The sequence below is a fragment of the Camellia sinensis genome, chromosome 15 (assembly GCF_055761805.1).
Source record: "Camellia sinensis isolate YWXY chromosome 15, ASM5576180v1, whole genome shotgun sequence".
Classification (NCBI taxonomy): domain Eukaryota; kingdom Viridiplantae; phylum Streptophyta; class Magnoliopsida; order Ericales; family Theaceae; genus Camellia; species Camellia sinensis.
Window position 1 is genome coordinate 17,075,456 of NC_138975.1, and position 7,531 is coordinate 17,082,986.

Consider the following 7,531-nt stretch of genomic DNA (forward strand, 5'->3'; position numbering starts at 1 on the left):
CTCATAGATTTATAGTTATCTTAATAAATATTTAAGATAATTACACTTTGGCCCAGTTTCCTAGCATAACTATATAAATAAATTAATCCTTAATTAAATTACACTTTATTGTATACCAACAGAAAATTAATTATTTATTTACTACCACACCCACTATTATTATTATTATTATTATTATTATTATTATTATTATTTATTTATTTATTTATTTACTCTTACTTTTATATTTATTTATTTACTATCTTTAACTCTAATTTGACTCAACTAGTATTATAATTCCATATTTCTGTTAATTTGGCCCCAAATAATAATCCCTAATTAATCTCATACTTGATAATCCAATGCCAAATTAGATTCTGTATTTATTATTATTTATTTAATAATATATTATCCAAATTAGATTCTGTATTTATTATTATTTATTTAATAATATATTATCACATACATTCACAATTATATATAACTATAAGTATTTATGTGGTATTTAATTAAACATTCAGGGTGTCACACTTTAGGCCATACATGGTATAACAATACTGAATGTCGGCCAATGTTATCCTAATGTTTTCTCAGTGGGCTAGGGCAATTATACCATCAATAACCCTGTAGGAGTTGATGGCTAGTTGCATAGGGTTGAGTTTATAGTAGTGAATGATTTCCCTAAAGAGAATATCTAAGGGAAGCCGAAATCCGCATTCTATGAAGGCCACAACGGGAAAAGGCATGGAGTCTCTATCTGGCATGATGGAGTCCTCCTCCCCGACTAACCTAATCTGGATGTCGACGGGGATAGAAAACTTTCTCTTAAAATACTTGAGCTTTTTTGGGATGTCAACCCTCCACCTAAACATACCCATTATCTTGGGTAAAGGGGTTGGGCAATAGGGTAATGGATATAGGTTTGAATACCTCGGCTAAAACCTAAACTAGCATTGGGGCTAAGGTTTTCTCAAATCTAAGGGGAGTTTGTTTCAGTTTCTCCTAAGTGTTTGGTTTCTAAGCGAATCCCAAACCTAAAAGCTAAGCACGAAAACAAAGGAACAAGGGCAAGAATCTGGAAATCAAGTCAAAGAAAAACAAAAAAGAACATGATTCAGACTTAAGAAATAAAACAAAGATTCATGAACACTGAACATGTGTGTGCAAATGTGTCAAGGTCAAGAGTAATGAAAAATTGTTAAAACATCAAATGCTTAAGCAGTGCGTATGTGTGTGCAATAACCACGAACAGTATATAGACATAGAGATAAATTGAACAGCACAAATTGCAAACAAACACATCTGACATTTTGAATGATGAAATTCAAAGCGCAGTTAAAATTCAAGAAATCAAAAATGACTCATGATGACCAAAACATAAGAACAGACGAAGAACAGTACAAATTATTTAAAAATACGAGCAGTAATATTAGGGACTTGCCGACTGAAGATGAAGAAAGAGACGCCAGATTCAGATGACTTGAAAGATCAAAGTTAGATGATAAAAAGGTCGCCAGATGAGGTAATCAGAGCAAGTGCAGAGCTCCGAAGGTATAAAAATGGCAGAATCTAGAGAGCGAAAATTTGAGCACAAGAGAAGACAATGCAAGAATGAGAAGTAAAGAGACAGAGAGGGAGTAAGAGTTTTGTCAAAAATTCAGAAAGATGGCAAACCATAAAGACATGTCTTGGACGACGTGTTTGTCAGGCGGTGTGCGCAGAAGTGACGCGACCTGGTGGCACGTATCAGGTACGAATCAATGAGAGAAGGATGCGTGGCGAAAACAGTTGAGAAAACCGTGCGTGATAGCTTATGAGCAAATAAAACTCTAAGAGTTCTTGATTTAATGAAGCAAAAACCTCGGCTAGAGGAATAATCTCAATTAAGATACTTAAAGAACTTGGTTCTTGGTTCTTGGTTCTTGATCCTTGATAAAAATGGACAATTAAGTACTGGGCACTTAAAGCCAACGAGTAATGACCTCAGTCGACGGAAGGAATGAATTTTAGCCAGCATCATCTAGGAGTGGGTGATGTAGGTTCCATTACCTCAGGATGCTGGGATAATAGAACCTAGGGGGCAATTGTGGGGACATATGTTGAGGGTGACAGCACGTGGCTAAGGTGATGCCGAAGTATCAACCGAGGTGCCACGTGGCCTGGTCTTGATGCCGAGGTGATCTCGATTAGACCGAGGTTATCTGCGAGGATATCGGAATCCGGGATGAACAGATAAGGGACAAGAGTCCTAGAACAAGGGAGGATCTCAGTCTAGATAAAGATAAAGCTCTTAGGGAGTTTATCCCTATCTAGTCGAGAGTCCAGGATAAGCATTGAGCCTTAGTCCACAGGAGTGAGGCTTCTGCAGGGATCAGATCAGTGCTGGTTATAAAAGCAAGGCACTCCCGTAAGACTCAGGTATGTGTTATGTGTGATATACGGTAAGCAGTAAGTTCATTCTTGTGAGTTAAGCACAATTGACTATCTTTGAGAGATAATTACTGACTTGATCGTCAGAGTGCCCCCGGGTAGACGAACCACCGCCAGACTCTTATCTTTCTGTGACAGGTTGTTCGAGTTTAATCTATTATGCCGGTGCTTTCCTGCTAAGTTTCCCTATTTGGTTGTGTAGTCAAAAATCAACACCCACAATTATATATAATCGCTATTAATTGACTTAATTTTATTATTAACAAATTAATTAGTTGTCAAAAAAATTAGGTTATTACAATAATTTTCACAATTATATATATTGACATGTGTATCTAGGGTTGCTATGAATCCTATATCACAAAAATGGTATCTTGGAATCGTAAAAATGGATTATCAATTTCACAATCATTGATAAATATCAAATGTCAAAAGAATTCGAATTCGTGATTTTACACATATGCCAATGGTAAGAATTGTTATCATCCCAATTAATGAAAGCTAAACAATATGTATATATGTTCGTTTATAGAGAGAGATTAATTTATGTTTTTTCAAATATTTTGTTAGTTTCATATTTTCAAATACTTGAGTACATCGAGCAAATTGATGTTGACAACCTTTAGATTGATTTGTGCAAAAGTTGTTATCAAAAAGTTGAATATCATTATGATCACATTATTTGTCGTCATTGCATACATGATGATATTGATATTGTAATGAGGTAGTTTTCTTTAGGCAAATAATTGTTATGTACAATAATAATTCAAACTTAACAAGTGTTTTAATTTTTTATTAAATACAATATTTTCTTTTAACAAGTGTTTTTTTTTTTTTTTTGATTAGATATAATGTTAACATTGTGGTCAAAGACAATACTCATTCAATAAATATCATTGTTCAAGATAAACGGGTAGAGTTTATTTTAAGATGTCAACCATCATATTTGAAGAATATGAGATCAAAGGTAATGTTAACATTATAAATAACATATTTCTATCTTTTCAAACGCAATGTTATAATTTCAAAATTTTACCGGATAATGGAGTTAGAATGATTAAAGATTATATTGCATCATGTCAAGACTGTGCCTATGCATTTATCATACCGATACCAACAATGCAACGTCAACTAAATTGTGCACTATGCGTGACCTTTGTTTTAAATATAGATTGGTTTAAAGAATGTTTATACCTTTTAGAAGGTAAAAAATATATATATATATATATATATAATTTGTAAGTATAATATTTTTACTTTATAACATTCTATAAATACATAATATATGTGTTGTTCATCAATTATAATACTAACTATCATGTTGACAATACAGGAATGCTGATAGAAGATACATAATAATTTAGATTTTAGTTATAATATATTTTATTTATTCAGTGAATTTCAAAAAAATGTAATAAATTTTTATTTTTATTACTTTAATTATAAAATGTCAGTATTTTCTTTCAAAATTACGTATATTTTTTTATTAATAATTTAAAAATTTGTTCAACATAGCCATAATTTTTTTTTTTTAAATCTTATGCATAACACAGATGATATGTTAGTAAATTATTATTCACAACACTCCTATATCATACCATCTCTCTCTCCATTTTCCCTTCAAATTTTAATTATTTTAAAAAATACAAAATTAACTACCCTGCCCTTGCCTTACCACTTTGATTATATTTTTATAAAAAGTGCTTAAAATTTTAAATTGACTTGCTAGTTACAAATATATATAGATATATATTTTATTTATATATAATACACCAACCTAATATTAAATTAGGTTATATCTTGTAAGATTCATTACGTTCCATGAATAGCTAAGTATGACTGTCGCCAATTCTTGTATCGGAAGGTGTTGGGTTAGCTCCTGTAATAAGTGCAACTCTAATATTTAGGTCAAGTTTGACATATATAAAATATTTTTTTTTTTTTTTATCATATCATCTCTCTATTTTTTTATATATTTTTTTGTAAAAAGATAAAAAATATATTTATTTAGGTTATTTCAAACAATCTCTTAATTGTGATTGTTGAGTTTGAGATATTTAGGTGTTGGGTTAGCTTAAGCGCAACTCTAATATTTAGTTGTGATTGTTGAGTGAGATATTGAAATTTAGTTGTGATTGTTGAGTTTGAGATATTGAACATATTGCTGATAATAAGCCAAAACTATTTCAATAACCGACTCAATTTATTATTTCAGAATTAGAATGTAGAACCAAATTGGAAATAAAAATGAGAATTTGTAATTCTTGGTAAAACATAAGTATTTGTTAGCAACAATTAATATTATTAATTTCGTCAAAAAAAAAAAATACTTAGGCTTAAAGTTGTCCCAAGCAAGGTAAATTTTTATATACTAATATTATCTTTCACCAATCACAAATATATATGCTCCTATAAATAATGTTATATCCATCAATTGATATATTACAATTAATATATTAACGGATGATGTGACATAATTTTAAAAGTTTTGAATTTTTATAATTTAAGGGTTGTTTGGGATGTTCTAAATAAGTGTATTTATTTACTTTTTATGAAATATGAGTTGGATATGAGTTGAGTTTGAAGTGATATGGTAGAGAAATGATGTGACTTAAATAAGATGATGTGACTTAAATATGATGGTGACTTTTTAGCTTTTTGACTTTTTTGAGATATGACAAACAAGGCCTTATATAATAGGTGGGGTCATAATTTTGAAATGACAATAACATATGTTGCTATACTAATTGATATACCAATTCATACGTGTAGCACCATTCACTGTGTTTGGTTTGAGTTTTCTGGATTAAGTTTTTTGAAAATTGACTTTTTTAGTTTTTGTGTTTTTTTGTTTTTAGTGAATATTTTTTAAATTTTAAACATTTTTTTTTACTTTTTTAGATGCATCTTACTTAGATGTATCTAAAAAGTAAAAAAATTGTGAAAAAATATTTTAAAAAATTAATAAATACATAAAAATACAAAAAATGTACTGAATTCTTGTATTTTTTTTTGTATTTTTGGTATTTAGTGAATTTTTTAAAGATTTTTTTTACAATTTTTTTACTTTTTAGGTGTATTTATGTTAGGTGTGTCTAAAAAGTAAAAAAATTGCTTAAAATATTAAAAAAATTCAGTAAAAATAAAAAAAATACGAAAAATAAGAAAGTAAAATTTTCTGAAAAGTGTTTTGGAAAACTGGAAACCAAGCAAGGTGATTGGTTCTCTATTATTCCTCAAATACTCAACATAAATGTAGTTGATCGTACTGTCAAGATTAATCACAATAATAAAAAGTAGCACGTGACATATATTCTATCCGCATACAAGAATTACTTCATAACTGAATACCTAGCAATTGATGCTTAAAAAAATAGAAAATAAAAAAATAAGGGTAAATTACACTAACACCCCCTAAGGTTTATATTTATTACAGTTCCTCCTCACATTTGAAAAATTACATTGACCACCCTTGTCAGTGTAATTATTTGACGGTGTTAACTTTTAAGTTAAAATGACATATTTATCCTTATCCATTACATATACTTTAAAGGGTAAACAACATTAACACCCCCTGAGGTTTCAATTTAATATAGATCCCCCCTGACATTTAAAAAAAAAATAATTTAATAAAAATAAATATGAAAAAATATATTTAATTTGCAAAAAATTATTTCTAAACACTCGAAGGATAAAAATTATATAAAAATGATATTTATTTTTTATTTTTTATTTCGTAACCAAATTAATTTTTAATTTAAAAAAAAAATTCTAAAAATCAAACCATACATAGCCTAAGAATCTTTTGATATGTCATTTCTTACGTTGGTAACTTATTTAATTATTTGTTAATTTTACGACATTTTTACCATCTAAGGCATGTTTGGTAATCATTTCGTTTTCAGTTTTCAATTTATATTTACAAAAATTTTAAAAACTGTCATAAAATCTTATTTGATAATTTTTTTGATTTATAAATGGTTGTCTCAATTTGTAAATTTGAGGAAAAAACGTAAATTAAAAAAATGAGTTTACGTTGGTTTTTAAACAGAAATTTAAAGGGTAAATTACATTTACCTCCCCTGAGATTTCTGACAAATACAGGGACCTCCCCTGTGGTTTGAATAATTACAGTAACCTCCCCTACTTTACCTGACAATGTCAAGATTCCCCCATTTTTTGACTGTCGTTCATGTAACTAACAGAAGTTGCTGATGTCATCAAAAAAAAAAACTGAAATTCCTATAATGCCCTCAAGTTTTTGATTCGGGTCTCTCTTTCTCTCCTCAATCTATTTTTGCCCATGAGTTCTTTTTGGATACTACTCATTTTAGCACATATATATAAGTATATATATATACATATAATAATGGGAGAAGAAGAAACCAAGAAAGTTGAATATGCAGTTACTCCGGCGGTCGCACCATTTGAGAGGCTTCCGAGTTCTTTCAAACACGGCGGCGGAAACTCCGAGGAGGCTTCTTCTCTATCGTCGTCATTGAGACGTTGTTGCTCAACGGGGATGTCGTAGTTCTGGGCAACGACGAACTTGAAGGATCCAATGGTGGAGTAGAAGCTGATTTGTACCGGAACTTTAGCCGTTAAAGCATCGGATGTGGGCAGTCACGTTACCACCACCACTATTACCGTCGCTTTCGGCAGTGTTGTTGTTTGATTCGGTTGCCTTCGCTACACCACCGCCCATGCTCAGAAACAGAAAATAGTTGGATCAATGGAAATTGCAAAGATCAAAAGCCCCTATTCTTTAATCTAACCCTCAAGTATTATCTAATTTGTATATATGCCACATATATATGTGTGTGTGTGTGTGTGTACACTATATTCGATTAAAATTATTTAATTTATCTCAAATTTACATATATATATATATATATATAACCATAAAGGTAATATTTAATTGTTAATTTTATGGCTATTTTTTGTAAAACATGGTATCTGTAAAGATTGTTATGGGTTTGCTAATTGTTAATTTTATGGCTATTTTTGTGAAATATGGTATATGTAAAGATTGTTATGGGTTTGCTACTATTGCCTGCTGTTGTAGCAAAGGTAAAAAAAATGAAGTAAAAATCCTTTGTTTCAGCCATGAGAAATGGTAGAT